The 12,147-nt window shown below is 43.3% G+C and overlaps 1 protein-coding gene across 3 annotated transcripts in view; it reads left to right on the plus strand.

The window, feature by feature from the left end:
• LOC122809098 overlaps positions 1–12,147 on the plus strand; it is a 1,918,481-nt gene that overhangs the window by 1,043,674 nt on the left and 862,660 nt on the right. The gene's annotated exons all lie outside the window — the stretch shown is intronic.

A 12,147-nucleotide genomic window follows, 5' to 3' on the forward strand; every position in this document is an offset into this window, starting at 1 on the left:
TACCCAGAGACGCTGTAGTCCACGATTGGCCTCAGGGACTTCTTTATGCCTTTCCTCCATTTCCCCTGGTACCAAAACTCATACAGAAAGCAAAATCGTTGGGTTGCAAAGTGATCCTCATTGCCCCCTACTGGACTCGACAGATATGGTTCCCGTTCCTGCACCCTTACCTTCTCGATCAGCCCAGGACTCTGGACCCGATTCCAGATCTCCTGATTCATCAATCAGGCGGGTTGCATCAATCCCTCCAAACTCATAGGTTCATAGGTTGGTACTAGGCTGTCAGCCCTAGGGCCTATACAAGCCTAGCCATAACAATTCCCTGGCTATTTCTTCCCACACGATTTACTTCCCTGGACCCCTGTCTAGCAGGGCGACTGACGTGATCCCCGGGGTGAATTTCCTTTCTCCCATCCAATCGTCAAGGTTCCTTTTGAAGAGGACCAAAGAGGCACTCTGCTTGACATGTATGAGCGATCTATTCCAGAGTCTGGGGAGTCTCTGGGTCTGGAACCTATCCCTCCAGCATGTTTTGTTTATTGTGATGACAAGGTTTAGATCCCTGGAGCGTGTGGCTCTGAGGGATTGGGATTTCTTTAAGTGTAACATGTCCAACAGCTCTGGGTTTGACATGGCCTTGTATGTTAAGCAAAGATCGCCTCTGAGTAGACGATATGCGACAGAGTATAGGTGGAGTTTTTTAAGGCGGTCAGCGTAGGGCATCTGCTTTAGGCCTGTGATTCTTTTAGTGAGGTATTTCTGTGGCCTTTCCAGTTGTTGCAGATGTCTTGAGAGGTACATACCAAACGGGGCATTGTATTCTATAATGGGTCTAATGAGGGATGAGTACAGTGGGACAATGACCTCCTTTTTTCTGGATGAAAAGCCCTTAGTGATGAGGTGTGCCACATAGAAGGATTTCCTGACTGTTGTGGCGATGTGGTTATCGAAGGTGAGACCACTGTCCACCTGTGTCCCTAAGTCTCTTATCAAACTTTCGGTGTTTAGTGTACTGCCACCTATATGGTAATTCACGGGTACATGTTTTTTCGCAAAGGAAAAAGCTTGGTTGCTCCACTTCCAGCCTTAGCCAAGCTTCCCAGCATTTCCCCAGCAGTCCGCAAGATTATCGTTTCCTCTCATAAGTCTACAACGAGAAAAACTTATGCTAGCAAATGGAAACTTTTTTCTTGTTGGGCAGAGTCTAGGAATGTGGATCCCTTCTCGGCCCCAGTCCACGAAATTCTGGAATTCCTAGCGCAACTTTTTCACTCCGGGGCCACTTCCGCTACAATTAGGGTACAATTAGCGGCCATTTCTAATTTTCATATTGGTTTGACAAATTCTAACGTCATGTTTCATAAGCTCTGTAAAGCTTTTTTGAGAGGAACATCTCTTCTTAAACCTCCAGTGAGAGATCCCCCTCCTCCTTGGGACCTTCATTTAGTCCTAACTTTCTTAATTCTGCCTCCTTTTGAACCAGCAGCATCCTGCTCCATTCAAGTTTCTGTCTTGGAAGACACTCTTTCTGGTTGCTATCACTTCAGCTAGGCGTGTCTCAGAACTTCAAGCACTATGTGTTCGTCCTCCCTACCTGGTGTTTCACAAGGACAGAGTTGCCCTGAGGACTAATCCTTTGTTTCTCCCTAATGTCTGCTCAGAAAATAATCTAAATCAATCTATAGATCTCCCTGTGTTCTTCCCCAATCATAGCAACAAGGTACAAGCTTCACCAATTGGACTTTCATAGACAATTGCGTTTTTACCTACATAGAACTAAATAAATAAGAAAGTCAGACCAATTATTCCTTTCTTATGCCTTAAACAAACAAGGTTTCCCAGTGTCCAAGGTGACCTTATCCAGATGGTTGTCCCACACTATTACATTTATTTACCAGTTATGGAATAAAGAGTTACCAACCAAACCGAAAGGTCATTCTACTAGGGCATTAGCCACCTCCGTAGCTTTTCAGTCTAGGTTGCCCATGGATTCCATCTGTGCAGCTGCCATATGGGCAAACCCTCATACCTTTATTTCTCATTACAAGGTAGATATGGTCTCCCGGAGCAGAGCTGACTTTGGTTCCACTGTTCTGAAGTCTGTTCCACTGAGCCACCCAGGATGTTAGGTGCTAGGGATGCTGTCCCAAACAGCAAGAATGAAGGCGAGCTAGACAACTTAACATTAAGAAGTTATGTACCTACCATAAAGTTCCATGTTAGTTGTCTACCTCTCGCCTTCCTTCTTCCATCCCTCCCTCCGTCCCCCGTCCTAGCGGATCGAGAGGAGTCCTTTTTCACTGGCTGAGTATTCTTTTATTGTTATTCTTCTGGCTAGGTTTTCCTAACCTATTCTAGATATTAGGATGCATGGAACAACCAGTTTTTTGTTAAATGGTTTCTCTCATATTATGTCTGGATTAGCTATTTCAGACGAGATCTGGGGGGCATCATGGGGTAAGGGGTAGCCTCGAGCCAGTAAACAGCTCTCGAGCTACTGAAGATGGCCGAGTCGGAGCCGAGGATTGGCTCCAATCCCAAACAGCAAGAAGGAAGGCAAGATGAAGACAACTAACATGGAACATTATGGTAGGTACATAACTTCTTATTCTATACAGTCATGTCCATGGATCCAGCGTCTAGGTTTATGGTAGAGATTGATGAATTTTTGCAGTTGGCAGTTAGTGAAGGTATAATTTGTGAAAAGACTTTGTTTCATTTGAGAGTTAAGGATCCATTGCCACGGTATTTATATTTACTTCCTGAAATTCACAAAAATGCTAGTCAGCCACTTGGAAGACCAATTGTTTCTGGGAATGGCGCCCTTACAGAACCACTTTCCATTTTTTTTTTTTACCACATATTTGAAACCTTTATTGAAAGGTGTTAGCTCCTATACAGGATACAACTGAGTTTGTTAATATTTTATCTGATACACAATTGGACCCAGGGTGGTTGATGTGTACCGTGGATGTTACATCCTTGTACACAGGCATCCCTCATTGGGCTGGTCTTTCAGCACTAGAATACTGGTTGGGGGAAATTCCATTGTATAGTCCGGGATTTAACACCTTTCTTTTGTGTCTGGCTGAACACTTTCTCACTAAAAATGTCTTTTATTTTAATGGAAATAGTTATTTACAGCTTAAAGGTACAGCTATGGGTGCTTAGTTTGCACCCATATATGCTGACCTTTTTATGGGATATCTTGAACAAATGATTATTTATGATGGAATCATAATCTATTTCTGGATGAAATAGATATTTGAAGACGATTTTTGGATGCCTGCTGGATAGTTTGGAAATCAGATGCCATGTACTTGCAGGAATTTTAGTACTTGAATAAAAATAAGTGGGACATTCATTTCACGGTTAATTTTCACATGGTATGTATTTCCTTTCTTGATGTTACTTTACAAAGGCGGTTGGATGGCACTTTGGCCAGCTCTGTATATTGGAAACCTTTTCACTCCGATACATTATTGCATACCTCCAGCTGTCATCCAAAACATATTATTCAAAATATCCCAGAATCCCAATTTATGAGGATTCGTCGTATTTGCTCCACAAATGAAGATTTTTTGCATCAAGACAGTGATTTAATAACTCGATTTAGAATGTTGTTATTCTTCAACACATCTTGTTCAAACCAGTACTGAGTTTAAAAAATTATCGAGAAGTGATTTGTTAACTTACCATACTAACAAAAGGAACTCACACCAAAATATTAGATTTACTACCAGTTATGGCAGGAATACTCAGTATTTCATGGATTTGGTGCAACAGCACTGGGATATTTGACTTGCCAATGAATGGCTAAATGCTCTTTTGAGTACTAAATGTCAATCTTCTTTCAGAAGAGGCAAAACCTTGAGTGGGTATTTCAGTCATTATAAACATAACAAAACTTTTTCTAGTAAGATCCATGGTAGATTGGATGGCTGCTTTCCCTGCAGTCATTGCTCATTTTGCAAATATATTTGTCAGATGAAGGAATTTACTTGCAAGAATACACCCCGTATTTTTAATATCAACATATTTGCCAATTGTAGCACAGATTGAGTGGTCTATCTTGCTGGTTGTACTTGCTCAGCATTTTATATAGGTCAAACTTCCAGACCTATGAGGCTACGTATATCAGAACACCTCAGTAATATCAGAAATAAACATTCTACAAATGCTTTATATAGGCATACTACTAAACATGCCACTGCTAAATTTCAATTTATAATTGATAAAATACACGGCAATAGAAATTACAAGGCTGGATGGCACAATATTTTAAATACAAAAGAGAAAGCTTCGATTGTGAGACTTTGTGGATTATTACAACCTGTCTTGAATGATCATTTATGAATTTAATGTTGATTGGTTGGTTTTTAATGGCTGTTTGAAATTTACCCATATATATGGGATTCCTAACTATAGTTGTTATACAATGACAAAGGTTTTTGGGCTGAAACCGGTCTGTGGACTGTGGTTTGACTTTAATAAAGTTTTTTTCCTCTCAGACCAGTGCTGGCTGTTTGTTGGAGGTTCACCGTTTTGAATTTGGGGCCATTGCACTTGCCATAACTGCGGAGGTATTGCTGTTTGCTTTAGTTCTATGAGTTGCACAATGCTGGGTTTACATTCTCTTCTATTAATGCTCATCTGTCAGCCATTTCTACTTGTCTCCTTTTGGATCCACCATTATCATCTTGATTTAATAGTAAAACAGTTTTTGAAAGACATCCTGAATATTAAACCACCAAGAAGGGTTACCTCTCCTTCTTGGAATTTGAACTGTGTTCTGGAAAAGCTTATCTGATCCCCTTTTGAGCCTGTTACCTCTGCTTCTGTCAATAGTATAGCTAGGGTGGGGCAAGGGAGGCAAGTGCTCTGGGTGCAAAGTATTGGGGAGACACGATCATCTGTGACTGAGACCGATCTCACTTTTAAAAGACGGTCTTGCATTTGTGGTCAAACCTGAGCAGTGTAGAGTTCCATGTGTGGTTTAAACTGTAACAGCTGCTTCCTACAATGTAGCAAGGAATTTGCTACAGGTTGAATATAGCAAATGTTTGCTACAGTTTAAAAAGAATTCTTTAAAAACTAAAACATGAGTGCTGTAGCACTCCGTGCTACAGTTTGAGAATATTTTTTTTAAATTAAATAAAAAACAAGGAAGGAGGAAATAAAAAGAGAGGAATGAAGGAGGGTTGGGAGCACGGCACAGAAATGGGACATGAATGACTGGGGCAGAAGAGTGTGGGGGGGGATCATGCATCTAGCCACCTGATTGGTGTGCTAACAGAAGGAACATCCGTTTTTTTTTTTGTTTTTTTTTTCTGTTCAGTGGAAGAGTGGGGGGGGCATAGATCTAACTGTACTGCAATGTGCCAATTGCTTACAATGAAGCGATTGGCAAATTACAGTGAAGTGGGGGGTTTTTTTCTTCTGGCTTCTCAAGTTTTGAACTTGGAAAATTGTGTTTTTAGTGACTTTGACTTCTGCTAAGTGATTTTCAGAATTGCAGGATGTAATGGCTATATCACCTTTTCTCATCTTTCATAAGGATAAGGTTAATTTCCTTACTAATCCTTCTTTTATGCCACAGCTCATTAATGAGCAGTCCTTGAATCAGACAATTAACTTGCCTTTTTGCCTTCCCTTCACAATTCAGGCGAAATGATCATACAATCTGTGGATGTGCATAGGCAGCTCAGTTTTATTTGTACAAAATCAAGTCTGTTAGGAAGTCTAATCAGCTTTTTGTATATTTCCAGGATAAACCTTTCTGTGTTCCTGCTTCCAAGCAAATATTTCTAATTGAATATCCAAGGCTATCGCTTTATGTTCTTTTTTTCCATGGTGAACTGCTTCTGGATCCAGTTAAGGTACATTTTACTAGAGTTGTTACTTCTCCAGGGCTTTCTTCAAAGATTTAGATTCTAAATTTATTATTGAAGCAACTACTTGGTCTTCTGTTCACACTTTTACAAACCATTGCAAGATTAACATTTTCTCTAAGAATTGAGAATGATTTGCTAAGTCAGTCTTACTATGTCTTTTGGACCCTGTTCAGGTTTCTTCCTCAGTATTTTCATGGACAGCTTTGGGAGTCTCCTATCAGTTAATACTGCAGCAGTGATCAAGTGTAAGAACTTACCATAACAGTAGTTGTCTGACTGATCACTGTTGCAGTATTGCATCCCTCCCCCTTTCTTTTTCTTCCTTTTTAGTTCGGCTGAAGTTGGGCTCTTTTGTTTTTCCAACTCCTTTTTGAATTGTACATATGTATATAATACTTCTACTTCAGCTGCTTGACTAAGGCAAGAAAGTCTTAAGGTACTTTGCATCTGTATGTCCTTTATGTGTCTTTGCCTCCACTGGGCTGAGGTCATACACTGGATGTACAGCATAAGGGGAGTGCACCCAGGCATTGGTATGATGGATGGATGGATGGTTATCCTTGGCAGGATATTCCGTTAGTTAATAATAGTTAATAATACTACAACAGAGATCAGTCAAAACATCTACTGTTATGGTAAGTTCTTACACAGCTGTTCTTTATACATTTAGATGTTTTGTTCTCATTTGAAATATTACAGTAGGATGCCACCTGTAGTTCACAACTCGCTTTTTACAGTCAAATGATTGCCACTTTTCTGAGAGGAGCCTAACACCTGTAATTAAGTGAGGAACTTATTTCTGGAATATTTCATGCCAGTAATTTATGAGTACCCTTGTAGTAATGCACTACTATAGTATTTTGTGCTGTGTTTCAGATGTTCTTCATGTTTCACTGTTGCAGTCATTACCTGTGGGTTATCCCTGCTGTTGTAGCCCTCGGCCAGCCCGAATACCAGAGTCAATGTTTTTCTGCGTTGGCTGCTGTCGCTTGCTGGCTGACGTCAGGTCATCAGTGCTATAAAGGAAGGCAGCCGATGTCATTGGATCAGTCTTTCTTGCAGTGGAGCCCATAGCAGAAGCAGTTCGCAAGTGTGCCGGTCGGTCGCTACCAGAGTTCAAATTACAGCTGAAAATGTCTAAAGCTAAGTACCCCTTTGGGGATCCTTTTTTTCTTGCACTAACCGATGTATGAAAAAGTTAGCAGTTGTCTCGCCTGTGGAAAGCAAATACCACACCAAGACTTCCATTCTTACTGCGTCATTTGTTTAGGCCCAGACCACGAAGTCCCCCGTTGTTGGTTCTGTGCCCTCTTTAATGCGGGATCCATTATTCGTAGAGCTGTTTTTGTAGCCAGCTATTTTTGTCTTCCGTCTTCACTTTCTGAAATGGTGTCCATCAGCCAACAATCCATAGACATTCCGAGAAAACATAAGAATAAAGATAGAGACAGACCACACAAGGCTAAGCCTTCCGACGACTCTAACGCTAAGCAGGTCGTCAGTTCTCCGGAATTCAATGAGGTGCCTTCGCAGCTCCTGATGCCCAATTTGATACCTTTGCAGGCCTCTACTGAGACCCTTTTGGAGTCCGGTATGCCACAGAAATCTTCTTCGTCTTCCGAGCCTTTGGTTGTCTCTACCTCGGTTGGGTCCAGAGCCACGACGCAGGCACCGGCTTCCGAGGAGGTCTTTTGCACTACCGAATCTAGACAAAAAAACGACATCTTTTCCTCTGACTACCATTTCTCTCAGACCGATGGCCTAGAGGCAAGGCCACTCCTAAGAAAGTTATCTCTAGCCACCATTTTACCCCTGTTCAAATGCTTAAAATGGCGGAGGATCTTATCACCCTTATCAGGGCTAGTTAGGCTGCACCTTCTAAAAGAAAAAGAGACTCTTCCCCTGAAATATTGACAGAACAGGATTCTGAGGAGTCTGATTATTAAGATTTTGAAGAGGAACAACAATCTCTTACTGCATATGAGGATTCAGAAGCAGAGTAATCCATTCATTCTGCCTCCCCACCAGAAGATCTTTCCTTTGGAAAACCCTTCACACCCTCAGAGAAGATTTCCACTGGGAATCCCAGGACTATTCTCAGTCTAAGAAAAGACTAAGAGAGTTTCTAGACATGCCCCAGCATAGACCCTTGGCCATCCCTCCTATCATAGAGGTGGTTGATGATATCTTTCATGAATCCAGCTTAACTTCTGACACCATCCCACCTACTGCCAGAAAACCTGACGGCTACTACAGAGTACCAAACTCTCGCAAATACCTGTACAGAAATCCTGCTGCAGACCCGGGGGTCCTTACACAGGGACCAAAAGGAGCTAAGGCTAGTTCTGCAAAGAATCCTCCTCCTTCTGACAAGGACTCCAGAGCTCTGGACAGATGGGGTAAAAAAGTATACACCTCTGCAACCTTAGCTATCAGAGCACTCCACTGTCAGTTACACATGTTAAAATGTCAGCAACACACTTTATAACTGTTAAAACAAAAGATTTCTACCTTTCCTAACTGTGCCAATTCAAAAGAGATAGCAGATTTACTGCACTCTATTTGTCAATTGGCTAAACACTCTTTACACTGTGGATATGACGCCCTAGAAGCCTCAAACAGGGCAACAGTGTCAGGATCTGTCATTAGAAGACATGCATGGTCGAAGGAACAACCTCTCCCTGATCATATCAAATCTAAATTACTTGATACACCATTGGATAAGGACCACTTGTTTGGAGAAAAAGCAGAAGAGGTGCTTAAAAAGATGGAAGACGAAGTAAAATCTATGCAAACAGTAAAAGATTTCCTTCAGGTACAGCCTCCTAGGTTCAGCAGGAATTTTCCCTCAAAACACTGGTCCTTTCCTGCACTTAGTGGACAAGGGCAAGGTAAGCACCGCAGGGACAGACTACCCAGACTCCTATCCCAGGGACAACAGAGAACCAAACAGTAGACCGCTTCCACTCCAAATGCAGGGAGTTCTAAGCCATCCCTGTATAGCAAAAACTTTCAATGACTCCCTCTCCCCCCTCTGGCCTCTTTTCACTCACCAAAAACTGGGAGGAAGGCTCTCCCTCTGCAAAGAGAAGTGGCTTTCTGTAGCAAAGGACCAATGGGTTTTAAAGATCATTTCTCAGCGATGCAAATTCAACATCAATAAACTCCCAATTCCAAGAGGGTACCCAGAACTACCTCCAAATCAGTGGGCAGAGGCATTGAAACAAGTCCAAACTCTCGTATCCTAAGGGGCAGTAGAACCTGTCCCCTCAGACCAAACAGGCAAAGGCTTTTATTCCAGACTATTCCTTGTTCCCAGAAAAGAGGACACTTGGTGCCCCATCCTGGATCTATCCATTCTGAACATCTTCCTGGTGGTCCCCAAATTCAGAATGCTAACTTTGCAGCAGCTGCTGCCTATAGTGACAAAAAATGCTTGGTTAGTTACCCTAAATCTAAAAGATGCCTACCTCCACATCCCCAGAAGGGAATCCTGCAGGAAATTCCTTCGCTTCAGAGCAGGCTCACAACACTTTCAGTTCTCTGCGCTACCCTTTGGCTTATATACTGCTCCCAGAGTATTCACCAAATGCTTAGCCCTGGCCATAGCCTTTTGCAGAAAGAAAAATATACAAATTTACCCTTATCTGGACAACTGCCTCATTCAGGCAGAGTGCAAAGAAAAGCTCCTCAAGGACCTCCACTTTGTTAAAACCCTCCTAACTTCCTTAGGGTACACAATCAATGAGAAGAAATCAAGGCAAACACCCTCCAGGGAGATCATTTTCTTGGGGGCACTGCTGGACACAGCATCCCAAATGGCCTTCCTATCCCCAGAGAAACAGAGCTTCCTGCCTCTCTATTTTACACAGCTAGTTTCCAAAAGTCACCTCACTGCGAGGAAGTTCCTGCAAGCCTTAGGGCACATGGCATCTTGCATCTTTCTAATTCCTCTGGCCAGGCTTCACATGAGAAAACTTCAGTGGTACCTAAAGAACATTTAGACCTCTCTGCCTCTGATCCCCTGTATAAGGGCAGAGTTTCTCTGGTGGGCAGGGGCCTGTGCCCAGAACAAGGGTCTTCCCTTCACCCTCCGCCCAACCTGGCAGACCATTACCACCGATGACTCAGACATAGCTTGGGGCACTCATCTAGAAGGCAGGTGCACCCAAGGTCTTTGGGATGCCCAGCATCTTCCCTTACACATCAACCAGAAGGAAATGATGGCAGTACAAAAGGCTCTGACATTCTTCAAACCCCATCTCAGGCCACGGGTTCTCCTTATCACAACAGACAACACCACAGTAATGTGTGCACAGGAAACTAACGTCCGGCAACAGGACAACTGGGAATATTCTTGGGCTAGGCTTGTGTTGGCTCTAGGGCCATTAGCCTAGTACTCACTTATGAATCAACAAACAGGGAGGGACCCAATCTTACCCTCTGTGCAGGCTAGCCATGAACCTCTGGCTGACAGCCTCTTGCATGGACTACACCTGATAGCACAATACCTACCAGAGATCAACAACACCCTGGCAGACCACTTAAGCAGAAACCTACTGGACCCCCACGAATGGCAGCTCCACAGAAAAATCTTTTTGGAAATCACTCAGGCGTGGGAGACTCCAGAGGTGGATCTCTTTGCCTCGCATCCCAACCATCAGCTGAAAAAATTCTGTACCAGGGAGTATCATCACCTAGTGTGGAAGGTGAATGCCTTGACCTTCATCTGAAACACCTTCTTTGTGTATGCATTCCCTCCTCTGTCTCTTATCCCCATGGTACCAATCAAAATAAGAGAGGAGACACCAAAGGCCATCCTCATTGCTCCAGATTGGCCCAGACAACATTGTTGCCCCTTACTGCGCCGCCTGACCTTACAGCCTCCCAGGCAGCTTCCCCTGATCTCAGATCTCTTTACTAGGTGGGGGGTGGATGCTGCACCCAGACCTGCAGACTCTCAAACAATCAACATGGCTAATACTCTAAAGGCAAGCAAGGGGCCCCTGTTAAGCAAACAGGTCCTAGACATCATCACAGAGGCCAGAATGCCCAACACCAGAAAATCTTATGCAGGAAAATGGAAAAGATTCTGCTCTTGGAGCCAGTCCAGAGGGAGCAATACCTCACAACTTTCCATCCCTCTTATCCTGGACTATCTAGCAGAGCTACTTAATAGTGGGCTGTCCTTCTCCTCTATTAAAAGCCACACCTCAGCCATTTCAGCTCATTTTGATACATAATAGCTACCCCCTGTTTTCTCATCCTTTGATTAAACAGTTTCTCAGAGGGGCTTCTAATATCAGACCTCCCAGAAGGCCACCCACTCCAGCCTGGGACCTGAATTATGTAACTTTACCACCCTTCGAACCTACTGCTTCAGTAGAACTAAGGTACCTCTCCTGGAAGACTGTTTTTCTCTTAGCTATCACCTTAGCCAGAAGGGTTTCAGGGCTACAGGTGCTAATGGCCATTGAGCCCTTCATTATTTTCCATGCAGACAGGGTCTCCCTAAGGACCATTCCCTCCTTTAAGCCCAAGGTGGTATTTGATGTAACTCTCAACCAGGCCATACATCTACCCACCTTCTTTCCTAATCTTAAAACAAGGGGGAAAGAATTCTGCACTCACTAGACATGCACAGACAGCTCAGATACTATCTGGACCATACTAAACCCTTCAGGAAAACAAACCAACTTCTTGTCAGCTTTACCCCAGGGGTAGAGGGAAAGCTCATTTCCAAATAGACCATTTCCAAGTGGATATCACACTGTATCCATTTCTGCTACAGTTTGCATGGGACTCCCCCCCCCCCCCCCCCAGGTCTATTCAAATCCATTCCACTAAGGCAGCCTCTACTTCCACAGTATTCCTCAGAGGAGAAAGCTGCCACCTGGACTTCTGTTCATACCTTTACCAAGCATTACCACCTACCTCTATTTTCTAAGGCTAGGGCAGGGTTTGCCTCTTCAGGGCATGCTGACCCATGCCTAGCTCTCTCACTAATCCTACCACCCCTCTCCTCAGCTTTGGAAATCCTCCCACAGGTGATGACTGCAACAGTGAAACATGAAGAACATAGTAAGTTGTGTACACTTACCATAAATGTAGATGTTCGAGTGTATTCACTGTTGCATTCCTGGTTTCCTACCCTCCTTCCCCCTTATATCTTCTTTCTTTAGGGAGACATAAGTTTCTAATGGTGGCTTTTAGCCACCAGGACCACTTCACCATATTTACTTGGGCCTCTGAC

The sequence above is a fragment of the Protopterus annectens genome, chromosome 8.part0, assembly GCF_019279795.1.
Source record: "Protopterus annectens isolate FY-2018-M chromosome 8.part0, PAN1.0, whole genome shotgun sequence".
In the NCBI taxonomy this organism is placed as follows: Eukaryota; Metazoa; Chordata; order Ceratodontiformes; family Protopteridae; genus Protopterus; species Protopterus annectens.